The following is a 22,409-nucleotide window of genomic DNA, read 5'->3' as shown; positions in this document are numbered from 1 at the left end:
AAACAATCCTGATATTACTTTTTATACAAGCACATACTAAACAAATAAACTACTAGGTACTTCAAATAAATCATTCAAATAATTAATTCATGGTTATTAATGTACTTATTTATATGAATTTCAAGTAAAGTTTTATCGTTTGGGAGGAGCTTTCATCTTACAGCTCTTTTCAAACTCGCCATTACACCTTACCAGAGGGCGTCTTTACAATGTCCGACTGATATCACTTCCTATAATTCACTCATTTATATAACACTGTTTATGATTAAAAGCATTACCTTATCTTAACTTAACTATCTCGCTAGCACCTAATACTAACTTAATAATACTCGCTTTAAGAGTACGCTGACGGCATATCAATTTATCATTTGCGCCGCTTGAGGCAAATGTGCTGTTTACTTATTTCAAATTCATGTTATTTGTCTTATTTCATTAGTCGCAATTACTCAGATGATATCAAATTTATAAATCGGTTTGTTAAAGGTGTTGGTATTAAGTTGTAATAAAATTGTGATGTACCTACTATTATTGGAAGTTGACATGGTCTCTTTCAGATTATTTAATACTCGATTCTTAATTAGAAGACCCATCGACGCTTTAACTATATTACTCTTTTTTTCTTAATCTTACATCCAAATAAATATGCAGGTATTTTGCCTATACTATTGTTATTTCACCATACAAAACAAATACACACATCTAATGAGCTCGGACATAAGTTAGGCTATTTTACCAAATATATGAATGTTTCAAAATTATCTTAAGGGATAACATTTAACTTTTGTATATTTATCTTAATACTTTACAAAATGAACGGATATAGTTCTAAGCAACAAATTGAGCAAGAAATATTTTTAGACCGAGTTCCCACCAACATTACATAACCCTACTTAATTAGCTACATGTGCTATAAAAACTGATTCATTCATAATTATCATGCATTGACCGAGTTTCACCTTCAAATAAAAAACTTTGGTACCTACTTAAAAAGTGCGTCTTTTAAAATAAATATTCAATACCACAGCCTTTTACACTCTGTTTAGCACAATATCATTAAATAACCAATCCTTTAAATTTACTAACTTTGTACAAAACTATTTCAAGAACGACCTGGTATGTCTTAAAATTGTATACTTTAATTCGTTTTTTAGAGTTCCGTATAAAGTTTTCATCATTCCTCCTTCTATCATTTGCGTTGGCACTCCAATTAAGAAGAACAACGAGTGAATACTTTGCTTATAAAAAGATCATGTTAGTTAGAGTTCTTTCTTTGGATGGTATAAATGCTCCGTCAGATGCTCAATTATTTCAGAGACCAAGATGTAGCATCTCTTTTGAGATAAGCAGGGTAGTGGTGAAGGAGTATCATAGTAAGATCAAGTCGAATTAAAACTAAATAGTGTTATATTATATGCACCAATGCATAAGTTCCAGTACATTGCATTAATATTATCTATACAAGTTGATTATAACTTATAGTTCTTTAATGCAGGTTGTATATCAGAACCATACTACCATCTATCAAACACACACTTGGCCCGACCCTACTAAATACTTTTTGCATCGTATTTAACCATATGTTGCTCTGATTCATGGACTTCTAAGTTATGCAAGTAAGTAGATCACAGTCCAAGTTGAAATTATTATGTAATAGCAACTAATTTGCTGGTTGTTTGTTGCTTTGAAACCAGAAATTATTCGAGTGCTTGATGAGGTTTTCTGAGGACGCAGGTATGAAAGGTATGAAAACGTCAGAAGAATTGACTAAGATTATGTTTTTTTGGATTTATATAATTTTTATGTTTTTACTATTTTTATGCCAGAGTTGCCAGAGATGCGGTAACTTTTTCGAATAATTTCGGAGCCCTAGCAATCTTGGGTGGCTCTAATCTTGTTGACCTATCTTAAATGAAATTTTAGTAAATCACGCGCAATTATATTAAAAATAAGGTTAGTTTCCTTACTTAGTAAGGATTTAGTACCGTCTGTGTGAAAAGTACTAAGACTAAAGGTATACCAATAGGAATGCGCTAGTTCTAACTTAACGAGATGCAAGGATCAATTTTTAATTGACAATTAGCATGATTATCAAATGTTTACAAATGTGTAACGTTGTACGTTAATGTCAACGTTTTAAAATACTTGCCTTTTGTTTTTAATAAAAATATTAATACAAGGTGGGTAGAAAAATAAATAAATGAATGTAATGTCTACCTACGGTTGCGTTTAGAAACGCGTACAATTATTTGTTTCGTTAATTAAGTGTTATTTATTTCTTTTACTAAACTGATTAACGTATTTTCAAATTCATATTTATTATAACAACTTGGGTCTAGAAAGAAAAATTGTAACTTAGTTAAAACTTAAAAAACAAACAGTACGTAGTCATTATCTGTATCGGTGCAACGGCAAGTTGAGCCTAATTGGACTTCACGTCATTGTGATATGGTTTCGATTCTTTTACCTGGACTGCTGTACCAATGCAAATCGGATTCGTTCGCTACTCATTCACGGGCGTGTTCTGGGAGTTCGGTTAGTTGCTTTAGCGACCCGACCATTTTTAAAATATCATCACGGAAGACACACGTTCACGCGCTCCTTACAAGTACTCACTTTTGCCAGTCCTTAGTGCGTGACGTTAATCGTGGTCTTAACGGTTTTATTTTATAATTTTGAAAACATATTTTTCAAATTTCGTTTAACTTATTCTCTATATTGTAGAATCAGTGCATCTCCCCGTATTGGGTAAGTGTTGAACAATTCGTGTAATTGCTACCACCCACCTATTGGGTGACCGTTGGCAAATGACTTGCAGATTTCATCTTTCTTGCTTTGCACATTGTCGCATAATTTGTAGCCTTTTTTCATCATCATAAGCAGTCAGGGTTATTCTTTTCATTTGCTTATCCCTGCATCTTATTTTTTATATGTTTTATACATTTTATATAAAAATTACATTTCAGCTGTTCTCTGTAAACTCCGATTCTGACTGTGAATTTGCACACATTCGCCTTAAGCGCACTGAGCTTCTGCTTCCTGCTTCCGCGGCAAACACAGTCAGAGGAGGACAATCAGAAATGGACATTTATTTGAATGGACGTAAATTCCAGGGTCCAAAGTTCGGGTTCAAAGTTCGGCTTAAACTTCGGGCCACGGCTGATCCGTTGGCCGAACGTCGACAGGCACCGAGAGGCACCGTGCACCGATTACCCTCTACCATACTGCATCACCATCTGCGGGTCGTCCACCCTGAAGCGCCTCCTCGGCTGAGCGTCATCAACGGACTTCTCTCCACGTGAAGCCAGGACAGTGCTAGCGCGCTTTACCTCCATATAACAAAATTAATTTTGCTGACGGGCATTCGAATCGCGACCTTGGAAATAAATTTTTATGTTCACAATGTGGGGTTTAATTTAAAATCTAAACCGTCCACACGCTAAACGTGACAATTGTAATTAGACCACCTAACTTGGATCTATTTGGCCATGTTTCGTTAGCATTTTATACGTGTAAACAACGTTTAGAATTGCCAAGTTGGACACTAATAGCCAATTGCTATTAGTTAAACCTAGCCATTCCATACATTACCATTCGATAATAATTTACACAAATCTTTTTAACAAATAAATTAATAGCACTTTCAAAAAAATGATATTCCGTAAATTAAAACATGAATGTATCTAACAACACCATTTACCCCAGACTTCTCGTCAATTAACTTTTTCCCTCTGAAGTTAGCCATTTGCAAGTATTATTTTGTTTATGAAGTTGGTAGCAGCTGACTTTTGAGGTATTTAGCGAGGACAGTATAAATTCAATTAAATCAAAGTATGTCTTTTGATCATTTAGGGAGTATTTTACTATGTAATTTTAGCTATAATAAACTATATTGGTGGTAATTCGATGGCTGGATATGGTTTGGCTCCATTGTGGTTATATGGTTCCTAACAAAACCTTGTCCATTCTAAAAACAACTACAAACAAATCAAGGAACTCGAATAGAGAATGCAGATATAAATTCAGGATATAAACCAGCTTGTTCCGAATTGAATTAAATAAATTCATTTGTGAACATTCAATTTACGATACAGTTTCCTACCAGCAAAAGCTCGGCTCAGTTTTAACGAAAGACCCGCTCACTGCCGGCAAAACAGTCGGCTAAGTTAGTAAGACTAGTTGACTCGATATATCGCAATTTTTTTCAAGAAAGTCTTGATTCCAATCACAGTTTTCAGACTGTCTGATACCGGCAAAATACCTGATCTTCGTAATGTGCATGCATACCATTCATCTTCACACTGATTTATGAGCCCAAACAAGCTATCGGCCGACTTAAAGTGTGCTGTGTGCAGGTACTCTAAATAGAACTTGTCGTGAATGGAAAATGATTTATTTGATTAGAAAGGTATTTGTATGAAAGGACACTAAACCGTATTGACTCTTGCGCATTGAACTAATGTTTGTACAAATTATTATTAACTTATTTGTGGTTTCATGTGAATTTGTTATTGGATACTTGTGTGAGAAGATTGCTAATTAGTTTTATTACTTTTTAAACATCGTTGGAGTTAGTGTCATGGAGCATTAAATCATTTTGCTCAATGAATAGGAAATAATTAGCTTTCTATTAAGCGAAGTTGGAATGATATTAATATATTTTTAATTAATCCCGGAGATGTCACGAAGAGACATAAACTAACTGTCATTAAGTATATAACATAATATTTGCATATAACTTATTACCAATTTCACATAATTAATTTGGGAACAAATATAATGACCACCATAAAATGCTTTGATACCCTAAGTTTTGCAACCAGAAATATCTACTGAACACCAGAAAAATAAAGTCTAAAAATGTAATAGTACCAGCTATTTTAGTCACGACTTCACTTTAAATTGTATACGACCACCAAATTTAGTAAATGATCACCAACTCTTGACGACCAAATTAATGTATTATTGTTGCCTAAATAAGTCACTGTGATTGCCATAAAATGTAGGCTTATTACCAAATAAAGTATTATGATGCCATATTAAGTTATTTGTCCGGCTTGCAATGCATGCGTGAGTGTCAGTATGACGAGTGACAGGGGAAAATGGAAGAAAATGACATATTGCGCCGACGCCAAGTAAAATTGGGAACAGGGCAGGAGAAAGAAGAAGAAGAATGTGTTTCTCAATACACCCTTATCGCACTGTTTAGAGGCATGCAATAGACAATTTTCCACGCTAGTGCAGGAAAAGGGTCCCCATAAGATTATTACATTTATTTTATCAGGCCGAACTTATTTTTTTGGAGTCAGTTTACTTAAACAGGATAGCAAGATGTAAAAACTTTTTTGATGATCATTTACTACTTTTGGTGATCATTTACTACTTTTGGGATAACAATGATTTTTTTGGACTCATTTTGCTTAAATAGGATAGCAGAATTTAAAAACTTTGGTTATAATCTTACTTTAAAATGGTGGTTTAATTTTGGTGATCATTTACTATTTTTGGCTTACGCATGATTTATTTTGGAGTAATTTCACTTAAATAGGATAGCAAAGTGTTAAAACTTTGGTGATAGTTTTACATTAAAATGCGAGTTTCATTTTGGTGATCATTTACTATTTTTGTCTGCTGTTTGTTACTATATCTGGTGATCAGTTAAACATAAGCCAATTAATTTTGCAGTACACTATTATTATTTTTTTATCGAGTAAAAACAAAAACACATCATAAACAATACTTTACAAGGTACCCTTAATTATAATTTAACTACGTAGGTAATGACCCATTTAAAAATCAATCTAAATTCAATTAAGTTTTTTCTAAGAACAGTTTGAAAAATAATAATTGAAATTGTCTTGGGTGAGGTATTAATTATTTTTTGTCTGACAATGCAGCAAATAATGCATAAGTCAGTTATTGCGTTGATAGACAAGTTTAATATTAATTCATATTTGTTTGACAAAACAACGTACAATGCCTTATACTTACGAGAAATTCATTACATATTTTTGATACATTTTGATCAACATCTGCCTAGCCTTTTCCTACTATCTTGGGGTCGGCCTCCAGTCTAACTGAATGCAGCTGAGTAAGTACCAGTGTTTTACAAGGAACGACTCCCTCTCCGATCTCCTCAGTCCAGTCACACGGGCAACCCAATACCCTAGGTAAGACCGGTTATCAGACTTACTGGCTAAAGATGTTCAATTGAGAGCCGGGACTTAGGGCCTTACTACAAAAACTTTAAACCCTGTTTTACACTTGTCTAATAAAATTTTGGCTGCAAAATGAACCATATGTCAACGTCATAATTTGACATTTTTTTAGACAAGGCATAAACTGACGTTTAAAAGTTTTTGTGGTAAGACGGTTACAGTTTAGCGTACCAACCGAAAAACGACACATCGAAACATTGATACAATTTAATATCTGACCTTAGACAGGTGCCACCTAAAACAATTCCATATGTTAACCAACACATGAATGCTCACGTAAGTCATGTATGTAGGTACGCCATATAAGTGGCAAAATAAACATATTTCTTGCTCATTACCTGAAAGTGATCGGTGTACTTCGAATCGGGCGTTGTCAAAGACCTTGGTTAACTGTGGCAGTGTCAATGGAGCATTTAGGTAGGCATGTGGTAATAATGACCAGTTTAAACGCGTTGTGCACGACTGGGACTGGTCATAGTGGCAGCGAGGTTAATGCTTTAAATCTGCTTGTGATAAGAACAGTCCTCGTGGTGTTATAAATCTGTTAAAAGACGCAATGTAATTAGTATCTGAAAAGTGAACTTCATTCATTCTTCATTGAAAAAATAAAATTCATTTGTTTGTTTCACTCGTCTACGAATTTGATCAATGACGCCCATAAGCAGCTTTAGAATAGCCTATCCTTGAAATTCACACTTACCTAAGCTTAGTTTTGCATTATTTTACCTTTTGTTTAATCTGATTTGCTACTTGTTTACAGACTGTCTAAAGAATGTCTGAATCGTCTAAAGTCAACTCTTTTATTTTTAAGGGGTCGCTAGGCATTTAGCAGACCCTATTAAAGCGATGGTATGCTAAGGTGCAGAAATCGCTCCGCTTACAGTGAGACCCAACCCTCACACATTAAGAAACGCTACTATTAGAATTCCCACGCACCTGATGACCAGTACACATACCTCATATATTCGGGAGCTGTTACGTCACAACATGACGAGCCTACAATTTCACTTTGATTGAAGTTTGTGTGTCAAGTCGAAAGTTACGCAAACGGGAGCTACGAGTCTTCATTGAACGGAAAATAACGTAATTAATGAGATATTAATTATATAATCTTTATTAGTAGAAAATTGGTATTATTAACAAGATATGGTGAGATTTTTGGTAACTAATTACTTAAGGAAAGGTGTCAATTTTAACTTAGAAATGTAGGTCATATTTTGATAGGCGTTACAAAACTGTCATAAAGGTGTTTGTGAATGGGCTTATAAATAATGTCTAATGCGTTTTATGGCCCTCGGTCATTGCTATACCCTTTTCAATAAATTGTTATTAAGGTGTAATTATATCACTTTGACAGGTTAGCATTCACTGATATTAGAAGCGATAAAGTTTAACTACGACAAAAATTGTTGCCGCGATATGTTTGTAGGACTGATTAATTAAATTAACCTTCATAAAAAATACAAAACACTCCTGGGTCAATCTAACGGCGATGTAGTCGGAATACCTGCTTGACTTGTTTGTAATTTTTGATATTGGGCAAAATTAGCTCAAAATACACCATCCAGCCCGTTAAACATAGTAATAAACATCGCTTAGGTAACTAAAATAAAAATATTACTCCCGTTATATAGTGGCCAACATTAATAACAGTATTTACAGCTCAATGAATATCTCAGTACTACTTTCTAATAGAGACTAAGTCCAACCCCAAGCATTGCTCGCATTTACCCATGAACGGGACAAATATATTTACGACTAAGCTGCAATAATTTATAATAGATTGGGTTTCGCGCGCCTATAACACCGCGGAATAGATTTCTGAGCACTTAAATGTGTTCCGTGGCCCATACTAAAATGTAAGTTGATCTATTATCTCTGTTTTTGTGCAGTAACAATTATTTAAGACTTAATAGTTTGTGCTATTGAGCTGTGTAGCTTGACTGCGTTGTAGTGTAGGTGCCTGCTTAATGGTACTTAAAGACAGTTCAACTTTTTCAATTGGATACCAACGCAACGCATATAAACTTTGTAATAATTGCATAGTTCAATAAAATCTTTCAGTAACCTTATATAAGACGAAATACTCGTACGTGTAATAAATCGCTCTTGAACTATAAAAATTCAACGTACCGAGTAGTTTAAAGCTTTTAATGAGTAAACTAAATGATTAATTAATATTTTATTAATTTATATGACAAACGTGCAGCCCATTTGTCATATAAATAAATAATTGTCAGCGACCATAAAGTGTATTAAATAATATTACGTCAAGTTTCGGTGCTAAGAAACTTTTCGCAACCTGACAACTGGGTTTGTAAAATACGATAACATGGCACCTGTTTTTACGAAGTAATATACCTCTATATATCCAATTATTTAATTGCAACTGTAAGTAATTAAAACAGTAAGTAAGTATACTTATCAATAAGTATACTTACTTACTGTACTGGCAATACTTTTATCTGCACCAAAATTATTCTAACAGGGCAAACCTATTCCTGTCAACTGGTGACTTAAAGGACTTCAAAGACCCTCCTTGGGCAATTTTGTAAGAAAAACGAGAACGCTTAATGGTCTCAGCGACTTTCTTGTGTTTTATGATTATTATATGCATTTTAACTTTCCAGCGACTACCGAACCTATGCATCTCGCAAAGAGCGCTAACTATTCCACCCTCGTCTGCCTGGGCCGCTTCTTCAAGTCATCGTTTTACAATAGGTACCACAAGGCATCCCACACTTCGTTAACCAAAATGTGGTCACCAACAGCCACAAAACCAACGAAACAAATTACAAATTAAATCTTTAACAGCAAGTAAACACCCATTAGCACAGTTGTATCATAAGAATTGTTACCCAACAATGGTAAAGGCCCAGTATTGTAACAATACGTTCACTGTTTGCTACTTGTTAAAACAATGTGGTCAAAGCTTCCTATCTGTCGTGGCCTACCACGGATTTGTTTTTGAAACGTACCTACAAATGCAGTTGTGCAATTGTCAATTTAAACTCGCGGACATTGTGTTTCGTTTCTGGGTTTGTTTTAGGTACGTGTTACGGTGTTGGGTGCTTTTATATAGTTGTTCTAGGAAATGCTTAAGAAACGAAACACAATACCTACTTAATTTAATATATCCTTATAAGGGTTTTCGTATCTCAGGACTGTACTCGTCATATTTTCCGAAATATTTTAATGTGACGGTTTCTTTTTATAATCTACATGTGCGAATACACAAATTAAAATGAATATTAAATTAAACAATCATTTAAGGCTATTTTAAAACTGTCAAAAAATATGAACAAAAATGAAGCGACATCTTAAAATAGGTCACAAACGACACTGACCTATCAACTTGGATATTGTTATCGTAGGTTATGATTGGTAATGGTAATTTGCATAAAAAAATAGTGATTTATATTCATAAACTAATGCCTGATAAATGGCCGAATAATTATAATGTTTTTTTTGTTATCTTGAATACATTGAACTCATTTGGCATTTGCTATATGTAAAAAATCCTCATAGGGTAAACTCGTTAGAGATGGCCATAGTTTTATCTAGACATAATAAAAAAAAGAAAAAGTGTTGTTACAATCAGTCTTTTATACTTATCATAATTAACAGTTATTAGTCTTGAAAAATCAACGACAAATATTTTTTTATAATTCAAAAACATATTAAAAAACAATTTCTAAAAAAGAATAGAATTGGCCATCTCTCCCGGGTAAGTTGGCCATAGCTATACGGGATAGATGACCAGTACTTGACTTCCCTTTTCCCTTTCCTTTGCCCTGAAATTCGGCTCCTTTAGCCTCTTTTTTTTCTTCTGTCCACATTTGGAGCACATATCATCAAACTAGGTACAGTTTTCATGATGATCTGTCACAAATAAGACACTGGAGCCAATCTTCCACAAGTCGAGTCTTATAAGAATTTTCTCCGCATCCAGCGCAGTTATCTGCTTCGTTTTCTTTATCTTCTTCGTCAGATGTATCACACAATACTGGTTCACTGAGATCAGAACTGCTTTCGCTAATACGCCTTACAGCTTTCCGTTTTCTATTCTTATTTGTATCAGTCTTCTTATCTTTGGGTTTAACCATATTTTTTTTAGTGAATCTTCACTCCAACAACCACGAGTGGCTATGGCTTTTCTCTGATACTTATTTGGCATATGTAACAAAACATAAAACGCATTAATGTCACTTCACATAACAAGAATAATATAGCTATCTCAACCTGAATTTATGTGGTCATCTCTCCTTTTTGTGCGGGTGAGATGGCCATATCAAATTTTTGATTTAATTAAACATTAGCAGGCGCCATTTTGAGGTTAGAATAGACGTTAACATTTGATAAACATAAATAACTAAGCAAACATTTAAAAACTGCAATAAAAAGTAGTACCACATGATAAAATATGACCACACTGTACAATTTTTGCAATACCCTGTAAAATAAAAGTTTATTTACTTACTTTTTAACATAAATACGCGCAGCAGCGTCTTCGCACTGTGTTCCCGAGCGTTGCTTGCGGTGTGATGACTGCATTGTAGCGTCATCTAGCTATGCATACCAAAAATAATTCGATTGGCCATCTCTCCCGTATGGCCATCTCTAACGAGTTTACCCTATACTCTAGTCATATGGACGACGACCTGATTGTCTTGCTACATTTAAAAATAATGTATATTATTCAAATCTCCTTGGTAAAAGAGTTAAGAAATGTATTTTTAGACATTTATCCGAAATACAGAGGACATCTTATTTTAAATTATGTATGTTATACTTCCATCTGTAATGCAGTTTTAACCTACACCAACAGGTTATTAATATTCTTATATTAATAACCTGTTTTAGAAATAGTTTGTAACATTTTAAGCTTTCAGGATATCATTAGCTACATTTAAATAAAATTTTAAGAAATATGGTTGTAGGTGTTAATAAAATTTAATAACATGATAATAATTTACTACTTACAATTTTGACTGTTCCTTTAGGTACTTATTAGTACTTTATCATCTTCATTGACAGCCACGTCATAATCTTTGGTACGACCTAACAATTTGATTATAGGGCACGCATCTCTGACGATAGATACTATAAATGTCTGCACTTCTGCAGTATAATAATAAATGCATAAATACCACCGCCATGGAGTAAGGAAAGATGAGCGGAGATGCCACAGGCAAGGCACCTTCTTCGCGGTCAAATAACATGTGGTGGGCGTGACCAAAACGCTCAGTTAAGAGTGAGCTAAAGAGGTGCTTGCCTCTTTGACATATGGCCGTCGAAGATTTTAGATTTCACAAAAAATGGGTAAGTCCCAAAGAAGGCGTATGAGTGAGGAGCCGGTAATGTGCCTCGTTCCGCGAACACTCGCTCGGCGACACTACTGTCTCAGAAGATTTTCAATTATGACATCTCCGCTCGGAATTTTGTTCTCCGTGACCACGTACATAATTCACCAAAGGCTCAAATGGCAACATATTATTACATGTTCTAACATACAGGGCGTTGTAAAGTAAAACAAATGAGTTACATTATTGTCGATATGTCAACGCAATTTCGCAAGGCGCGGAACAAATGCCAAACGATTCGATTGCAAATGGCCGACTGTTGGAACAATACGGACTGATATCGCGGCGTAGGCGCAGAGAAGGTAACAGTCTAGTTTACCTGATAAAATGTTTATTTAAAAAAAACGTTTTTCTTCATATTATTCGAAACATTGTTTTCTCTTAGGCACAAAAAGAGTGCATTATGTTTCTGAATTTATTGGAGCACAGGTTTGTCAAAGAAATAATTGTTATAATATTAAACGTTATAATGTCAAGTAATACTAACAGACAAATAATTGATACACCACTATCAATTATTGAATCTATTAAAGCTAGCAATTATAGCAAAATAATTATCATTAAGATATGATTGCGTTAAAAATAAACAGCCGAAAGTAGCGAACACACTTCATCTAATCACAAAAGTTAATGACTCCTTGACTATAATAACTTATAATTTATTATCATTCTATAATAAGTAAACGGATAGTGATTAAAAGCTTTCGTTTCCTTTACAATTGGACCAAGGACTAGTATTGTAAACGTGTGGGTAAACAATGATTTTAATTACAGATTACGCTTAAGAATTTATTTTAACTAGCAGAATAATAATGTCATGCTGTATAGTGAACGCCTTTGTTTTATGTATAGGTAACGAACAGGACGCAAGTGGTGAATGGGTGAATGAGTAAGGCGTTTACGCATACTCGTGGAGATAAGACATGCAATAAAACGGTATATAATGCTAGTATTGAAAAGCAATTATGCAAACTTTAATTGCTGTTGACTTCTGAATCGCCAGCTTTAGATGCTAATTAATAGATACTTGATAAGAGAAAATTATTCCATGTAAACTCATAGTCAGCCGATATGACTATAAAGTCGGAATTTATTTGCCTTAGATGATTAATGTGCCTTTCTATCCCAGAACAAAGATAATAACGGCAATCAAACAAATTCATATTTTCTCAGAGAAATATATTGTTTCTTGGGATCACAGCAATTTTCTCTTTCACAACGAAGACAGGCTGACATTGTCGATCATATTAGCACAAAACTGATGTAGTACGTACTTTTCCATGTCACGATGTAAAAGCCGTTGTGTTCCATGTAAAACTGGCTATTAGAGAAATTGCTTTATTGATTGTAGCCTAGAGATTTACTCTGACGCGGAAAGCTGAGATCAGATAGTTCGTAACGTAACGTGTAAACACGATATTATCGTCAGTAATATTGATTTATTTGCTGCTTCTGCGAATGAATCGGTGCCGGAACATCGGCGTGATAAATGGTTTTGTAAATCATTTTATTCTATCAGACTATCGTCTAAAACCATAAAGAAAGATAATGCTATAAAATTGTTTAGAAGAAAAAAGTATTGTTTTTTAAAATACTCTGAAAAATTGTCTTTGGTTCACACACCTTCTACATAAGTAACTAGGTAATGTTTTAAAATAAAAAGCAGCTAATTATGCAATTTCATTAATCAAGGAGGTATCTGATCTCTAGAGTACATAGCAGTAGTTAGATAGATCTTTTCAAAGGTGACCAAATGAAAATGCCATTGACAACTTATTACCAACAACTAAAAGTCCATTACAAACAAAAGATCCTCCCCGATACAATTTACGCAACTACGCACTCGTACAAGAAGACAACAAAATTAATTTGTATAAAGCACACGTCTATATCTAGATCCGTTAGAACTTTCGTTTGCAAATCTCGAATGTTGCTCACGATTTGTGCTATTGATTAGAAATTGCCACTCCGCGACTAGCTGATGTCACTCGTATGCAATGCGATTATGCTACGGTTACTACATAGAAAAGAAATGCTCGAGTTGCATAAACATATACCTACAATTGTACATAAGATGTAATGCAGTGCAGCGCAGAAACAAATGACTGTTGTGCAGTTTGAACATCTGTGGATGGTGATTAGAATTCTTGGCGTTGATGAAATTAAAATACTTGATGGTAATTGTACAAGTGCTAATGAACTTACGTCGTTACGGGAAGTCAGAAGCCAGTCTAACCAAGGGGTATCGGGTTGCCCGGGTAACTGGGTTGAGGAGGTCAGACAGGCAGTCGCTTCTTGTAAAGCACTGGTACTCAGCTGAATCCGGTTAGACTGGAAGCCGACCCCAACATAGTTGGGAAAAAGGCTCGGAGGATGATGTAAGTTCTTATGAACTGGTTTGATTTATGTAAAGAGAGAAATGGACAAAAGGAAGATAATGTGTTATGAAAGGAAACTGGGATATGGTGTAGGATCGAATCAGATTTATTTATAGGTACTTACTACAAATTCGGATGAAGAAGAAGCAACGACCAGAGAAGTGAGAAAAATTAAATTCTTAGGAAATAAAAATCCAAATAGTCTACTTTTAAATGTGTATATTTCCAAAGCAATAAAATTGCGTGTAGTGTAGTAACTATAAATGGCAGTTAGTATCTAGTTTCGGCCTTTGCCATGCTAATTATGCAACGGCATACAAATATTTGAATGCTGACGTCAGCGAAAGCTCGGTCGACTTTTACGTCAAATTAATAGACTTGAGTGCATTAAACAGGCATAATATTAGACTTTTTTATTTATTAGTATTGCCTAAATCTGCCGTTAGGCAGTCTAGTATGTAATATTTAGCTAGAATATTTTTTACAGGTGTATTTACTATGATGTCCATGTCCACATTATTGCATAATACATGTGCCTAAAGAAGGAACAAGCTTTGATGTTTGTGCTATTTACATGTTTGTAAGAATTTTATTGAAGTGTAAAGTTATTTAGCGGCGTTATATTATAGACCGAATATCTGTAAGAACTATGACTTTATATGTCCTACACATAAATGTCGCCTTCCTGTGTTCTGTGGGATTATTCATTACTAAGTAATACTAATAACAACGGGTTGCCCTCCCACGAGTTGACGTGTCTATTTGTTTCCAATTCTAGGGCCAAATTCCATTTGCTTGAATTTGAAAGTATATGTAGAGAAATTGATTCCAATCATCACTCTGAGGATCCGATGCAAGGAGGAAAACGTAGCTATCTATAATTATTGTGGTACCTGATGTGATGGTTGAGGTTACAGAGCATACTTAGTTTGTCATAAAAATAGCTCTAATCATCATGATACCTATTATTTGTGGTTTAAAGTAGTACATTCACATGTCACGTGTTTCCTTTCTTTAGTGAATCAGCTTTATTTGTATAAAATGTATGTAATTTCCTGTTATTTTGGCACGTTTTACTGAGCATTAGAATTCGTGTATCCTTGTTTCTGTTTTAATATCACTGCCAGGAAACTGAAAATATAATACTTAGTTTAATAGTACTTTAATTGTTCGCAAAAATCATAAAAATAGCGAATGTCTGAATATGAAAAAATAATTTTAGTTTAGCTTATTTTTTTAATTCATCTTCTCAACTTCACTACTTCTTTACTTCAGTTTCTGAGTTTTCATTCAATTCCGTTCATCTTTAGCCCGATGCATCAAGCATGTGAACACAGCCTTTCGCAGATTGTCACACCAACTCGCTGCAGAATAAGTGAAAATGTTACACTTTTAACATTAAAACATTGCTTAAAAATTAAGTAACAAATGAGTGGGATGGAATAAATCAATACTAATGAGTCGTTAATGCTAATTAAGTTTAAAATCAATTAAATGATATCTATCACCAATAGAAAGCAGTATTTTTATCGACTACCATAAAAGGAGGAGGTTGTCAATTATTCAGCTTTTAAAACTAGATATTACTAGAGGCTACGTAACAGTCGCATCGTAAATCAGAACAAAATATTACTGAGCATGTGGGAGACGTCAAATAGCTGGCTTCAGGAAGGCAAAGTTATATTATTAAGTTAAAAAAGTCTGATAACCAGTCTTACCAAGGGGTATCGGATAACCCAGGTAACTAGGTTGTGAAGATGATACGGCAGTCCCTCCGAGTAAAACACTGGTTCTTAGCTGCATCTGCTTAGACTGGAAGCCAACCCAGACGTATACTTAATTGGGAAAAGGCAATCAATTAGTAATGTCAATCTCCTATCTTTAGTGACGAAATCGATGTATAGATTATTGAATTCCACTGTTAGAAGCGCGATGAGTAAGAAAAGTATTGACGCAACATAAACAGGCTATCAAATCATGTGTATCAGTATGCCATGTGACTAAACTATAATATCGGTAAGTATTGTAAAATCAGTTCACGTACGGCCTGGGGGTAAGCAACTAGTTTGAGATAAGATACATCTTCAGGTATCAGTTGTGTCACCATTGCGCATGCGATCGAGTTTGATACACACCTCTTTTATTTAATCTGATGACGCAGGAATTTACGAAATATTGGCATTTTATTTTTATTTTTTTTAAACGGTTATTGATTTTTATAGTGTTCATTTTTTTAGCCCTACTCTATAATAATGCCTACGATTCTTCAGTTAAGATATAGAGCCGTTCGATGCTTTAAGTAAGCCTACAACTTACAAGTATAGATATCGATGTCATAAAACTTGCAATATAGATAACTTCTCGTACTCTCCGTTATCCGAATCACCGCGTAATTACCTATTAGCAGATAGGCTCACTATTATTAAACCAATTAATAAAAATGTAAAGAATCTGTTCTAGCTAGCAGAAATATCTCAAATGCCAATTGAAAGTGATACGGTCTCACTGAGCTTGCCTTTTTGGGACGATTCGCGAGAGAATTGGTGCATTCACAAATACCGTGCTGCCGTAAACGAACTATGGAGAAATTCCACTAGTGCGTAATAATCTAGGCTTAAAAGGCAAAGAAAATTTAGTAGGCAACCTACTTACACGTTTACATAGTTCTATAGAAACAGCTACTGAAATGTAGCGGACCGTTTCACAATTTTAAATGTCAATTTCGAGTAATTTATACTGCAAACGTTGTTCAATTAGATACGTTCAAAATTGTTCCAATCTGCGACTGTATTTTGTTTTCATATTTTTTTGTAGATTTATTCAAATTTCATTTTATGGTCAGTTTTTTTTTTAGAAAAAGCATTTCGATTTAAAAATAGAATACCGTTAATAGATTTTATGATGTGCCAACTTCTTTTTTTTTGTTGCTACAAAGAGTTTTTAACTGAGCATTTTATGCATGGCCGGCTGGCACAATTCATTGATCTACATAGAACAGGTTAACCCAATGGTGACCTTAAACGCAATCGGTTTCCTATACTTGCTTTCCTTTGAGACTTGCGTAAAAACAAGTCAATCATACGCGTATTATGTGTGCTTTGCATAATAATTACGTTCAGTAAAATTTTAAGTAATCTGAGATTTAAATTGTAAACCACAATTTAAATCTCAGATTAAAAATCGCCTGAAAGTTTTAAGAAGGCAAGTTTTTTTACTGACGCAATTAGGTACTAAGAATTTTGTGATAATTTTGCTGGACTTACAGAATTTGCATGAAATTCGAACCACTTATTAAGTTGTCTCACATACAAGACCACGACTTGACACCGGAACTACATATTATGTGGTTTAGATTTTACAGGCTAATTAAAATCTAAATTCCATGCATAATTATCTATATACTTCGTACAATTACCGAAGTATTTACTAATAAAATACAAGCAAAAACCGATGCCAACGGATTTTCATTGCGGTAAACCGTGGTTTTGAAGAGTACCAATTTTAGTGCTAACATTATTCAAGATGACAGTTTAAAGCTAGCACTAAAGCATGTGTGTGTGTTTTTTAATACCATGTTTTATCATACTGCTATATAATGAGGATTATTATCAAAAAACCTACCATCCTCCATCCTACCATCCATTTTTACAGGGAACCATTTTTTATAGTCTCCGTGTGTGGGAAAAACTAAATAAGTTTCATGTTTACATGCAATTTTTTGCTGTAATTTGTTACAATATAACAATAATCATGTTTGACATACTTCCTATTATAATAGATCACTATCAATTTGGTACAAGCAGGAAAGATTGGATCAAGGTCTTAGGCTTTTGTGGTATATCCGTGAGCTAAGCGACATGATAGATTTAATGACTGACAGTTTAGGGAATGTTTCGTTAATCCTACCGGCAGTTTGAAAACTTGGAACCGAAAGTTTTAAGATAAGTTGATTGGGAAACCCGATATTGATTGATACAAAATATACTGCCTCTATTTTTGCAGTATACGCTGTACAGCTGAATTATTATATATTTTCATATTGGTCAGTTCCGAGTGTATTATTTTCATTATAATGCGTCTTATGAAACTATAAATCAATCCGAGTGCTTAACAAATCGTTAGGCATATATTTCATAAAAAATCGGAGTTAGTATGCATCATAACATGAATATGCAAACGAATCAATAAATAAAAATAATCACCATCGATAAACCACAACTAATACAACATTATTAATCATAAAGAATTTGTAATTTGATTCAGATTTATTCTTTAAATACCATCATATTTATCAGACTGCTAAAATTAAGAAAAAAAATATTCGTAAAAGCTAGGTTACATTAAAAGAAGTTATCTAACTACATATTTAAAAAACTGTCACCAAGGGTGACCATTTACGTCACTAGTGTATAATTTACCGATTAAAATAAGTTAAAAGTCAGTTTAAGCAAAGCCTGCGCGTGCGTCACTAACTTTTACATCAGTCTAAATTAAATATGGTGAAATAAATAAATTAGATAGCTCCAAGAAACAGATTTAAATCAAAATTGCGTGGTATTTATAAATGAAACTGTAAATTATTAATCTAAATTAAAATGATCTTTAATTGAAATATGGCTTTAAAATTATAATTAATGAAAAGTGATTATGCTGTCAAAACTTTATTCGTAATATAATAATTTCAACAGTTAATTTCTTAATTAAAGTATTACTTCTACAATTGTTAAATAAAATAACGCTCACGAAAAAAAGAAAGTATGACCTAAAATTAAAAGGAAAAAATATAAATTAATTATAAAAATTAAATACTCAAAATTATTACAAGTATTTCGAAATCCGGAAACATACGCTACAAATAGCCTTAAAAACTGCTAATTGCTTCATAAGTGCGTAGTGCGTAAAAGTTGCTCAATTAATAAAAATATAGAAATATTCAACATCCTACGATGGCAATAAACCCCTTTATTAACAATTATTTCATTTTCTTCAATTAGCAACTTCATAGTTACGCTTTGATGGGTAAAAAACTGCACGCTGGCAACATTGATATGAGAATAAATTTTATGGTAGTTAATATTCTGCTCTGTATATGAATTTAAGTACACTATAATATCTTCATTTCGAGTAAGGCAAGGCTTCACTGAAAGATGGGCGTGGTTTGTCCATCTTAGAAAACGAACCATGTCGTTAAGATGTTCGGAAGTTAAAATACTGTCTTAAACTAGGCTTCCACTGTGTAAAAACAATATTTGCCTTCTGCAGGTATGTATGCTATCCAAAATTTCCTATAGGTTCAGTCCAAAAAAAATGGCATAACACAGTGGTAAGTACCACAAATTAATGAAATCATTACATAAGCATATCGGTGACAATCTTTGATTGAATAACTCAAATGAACAAAATAAATATAGCGAGAACTTGAAAAAGTAACTTTATTTTCTGAAAAATTGTAGACATAAAGTTGTCATACTCTAGCTGGGAGAAGAGAAAATTGTTCTTCATTTTCAAACTAGCTCATTTCACAGTGAAACCTCGCCTTACCCTACAATACGCTCTAAAATTACTTCATAAATTCCAAATTCCTCTACATACGTAACACAGTATATAATTTATACCGCGCGCTATGATTTCGCTTGCCTAATTACTTTACTAACGAGAGATATATCTTGATATACTAGTGATGATGGTTTTATTATTGTAAACCTCTTGTTTTCGTATAAGCTGTAATTATGGAATTTGAGTTTGTTATGTAATCGTGTAATCTGTTGATGTAGTATTTGGTTCTGCATGTAGTTAGTATGGTAGCTGTGGTTAGTACAAATTTTAATGTGATGGTTCGTTATTGATGCATATCTTCTCCAAAGGTAAAAAGAGTATTTTTTTCTTACTTTTAATCATCTTTTGTTGACAGTTGTTTCAAATTGATGTCGCCATTTTTTTATACCAAAAACTTTTCTTATCTTTTTCTTAATTCAGACATAAATTGCCAGTCAACTTTACATAATTTATGTATTATTTGTTATTTTCTCAAATTAAAGTATAGGTTAACAGATTAACTGATTTTACATTTCATCAGAAAAAGCCAAAACATTTTGAAACTTGGCATATTATGCACATGTTATGTTTTATTTTGATAACTTACCAAGCATGACACACCTACCTATTATCTCCTTTTTATACAAAATAATTTAAGATTTACGTAACAAAACAGTTGAGGAAAATCTTACATAATTTATTAGATGTCTAGTCATTATAATAGTAGTAGTGGCCTTAAAAAAATCGAGAAAACTTAGTAACAATTTTTTTGCGCGGTTTTGCCTGCGTCCTGAAGTAGCCTAATGCCCTTTTTCAGGCTGTATACTACCTGTGTACAAACATTTTAATTGATTTAGTCGTTTTGGCGTGAAAGCGCGACATACAGACTGAGTTACTTTAGCATTTATAATATTAGTAAAGATTATATTATTTATATAAGAAGATCTTAGAGCTACTGAATGCAGTGAATGTTATGAATGGAGTATTAGAAGTAAATAGCTACTATTTAACTTTCTCCATTGAAATCGCAGTTATTTCATAGAGTATCGTACAGCTTATCCTCAGATTCCAAGTTATTACCTAATACATAAATTCTTCTTTCTGATCACGCAGAAAAACTACCTAAAAAAACCTTACACTATTTTTGGAAGTCTGTGTAAAATTTGAAATTATAATTTGATATCTGACCCTAGGTGCGCACGCGCAAGTTTCCGTTACCGGCTTCCCAAGGATGCGTGCGTGCCACGAAACGCCTTTAGACATGTGTTAATTATTTATTAAGTTTTAATTACTAGTTGCTAAGCTGATTATGGGCACCAATTAATCATAAGAATATAAACGTGATTAAAACAGGTGTTAGGGCGTTTGCCCTTCTATGATTTGTTATCCTTGCTAATATTATAAATCGGAAAGTGAGTTTGTTTGTTTGTTTGTTTGTTCCGCTTTCACGCCGTAGCTACTGAACCGATTGCTTTGAAATTTTGCAGACGTAAAGTTAGAAGTCCTTGCTAATATTATAAATCGGAAAGTGAGTTTGTTTGTTTGTTTGTTTGTTCCGCTTTCACGCCGTAGCTACTGAACCGATTGCTTTGAAATTTTGCAGACGTAAAGTTAGAAGTCCGGATTAAATAATAGGGTACTTTTTATCCCGAAAAAATAGATATTCCCGAGGGAAAACAAAAATATTGTTTGCTTGATGGATGGATTGTAGATGGCGCTGTGTGTCGTTTAAAACAAGGTAATATATTGCAAACGATGTAAACATGTAAATTTAGAAGCTAAATGATACGATAATGAATCCCCGAAAATGAGGAATTCCCGAGGGATGATGTACAATTTGTTTAATCGTCTAAACTGTTTTATTATTTTCTTTATTTTTAACCCCCGACGCAAAAACGACGGGGTGTTATAAGTTTGACGTGTCTGTGTGTGTGTGTGTGTGTGTGTGTGTGTGTGTGTGTATGTGGCATCGTAGCTCCCAAACGGATGATCCGATTGTAATGCGGTTTTTTTTGTTTAAAAGGTATGTCAGTCGGGAGTGTTCTTAGCTATGTTTGGTGGAAATCGGTTCAGGTCTTCAAGGTCATCAGCTCGTTTGCTAGATGTGATAGGAATGTTACACGCTCAATTTACTTGCAAGTATATGTGGGATCTGAAATTTGAAACACTAATGTCTTTTGGAACCACTGAGCTGGTCTGCTGTTAGGGCACGAAGGTAGGAGACGTAACCCTGAACTGCCTTTTAGTAAACCCATCGAGTTTGGGCTCGTTGAATTTGTCTTGACGAGTTCTCTTCATGTTTCTGATTGACGAGAACCTGATGCTGGAAATGGGATGTGGCGGATGAAACCCTGGAATGCCGGAATGAAACGGATAAACCGATTTATATTTTTGCTGAAACTCTAGAATGTCCAAAGGTTAATCTTTATTGTTTCTCAATCTGTGCAATTCTCCCAGAGCCAGTTTGTCATGAGGATTGTTAAACAGCTTCCTTTGGCCGAGATCGCATATAGCGACCCCATCTTAAGATAAAATAAATTAAATGAAAGAAGGAAAAATTAAGGAGCTCCTTTAAAAAGCATGAAATAAAATTAAATTATAAATTTAAAAAAACCCCCGACCCAAAAAAAGTACGCAATAATTATGACAAAAGGTTAAAACGCTAAACCCTATAAAAAGCAAAAAATAACTTTTAACACTACGTAAACTAAATTTTGACGTGTCGGGGGACCGCTTTTTACCTTCATAAATACTTACATAAATCAAATGATACCTACCTAATTACAACATTCGTTTAAAAAAAAAAAACACGTATCTAAAGTAATGAATTAGAGCGGTCCCCCGACACGACAAAATTTAGTTTACGTAGTGTTAAAAGTTATTTTTTGCTTTTTATAGGGTTTAGCGTTTTTAACCTT

General features: G+C 33.8%; 1 long non-coding RNA gene across 1 annotated transcript; it reads left to right on the top strand.

Moving 5' to 3' along the window:
- The first annotated feature begins 2,476 nt into the window (after positions 1 to 2,476).
- LOC135117309 (uncharacterized) lies at positions 2,477 to 3,449 on the top strand. The gene is made up of 2 exons (XR_010276790.1): positions 2,477 to 2,745; positions 3,111 to 3,449. It is a non-coding gene; the product is annotated as an uncharacterized LOC135117309 (long non-coding RNA).
- The last annotated feature ends 18,960 nt before the right edge of the window (positions 3,450 to 22,409 follow it).

Source organism: Helicoverpa armigera, chromosome 9 (assembly GCF_030705265.1).
Source record: "Helicoverpa armigera isolate CAAS_96S chromosome 9, ASM3070526v1, whole genome shotgun sequence".
NCBI classification, from domain to species: domain Eukaryota; kingdom Metazoa; phylum Arthropoda; class Insecta; order Lepidoptera; family Noctuidae; genus Helicoverpa; species Helicoverpa armigera.
Note: the sequence above shows the minus strand (reverse complement) of the source record. Positions and strands in the feature narration are given on the sequence as shown.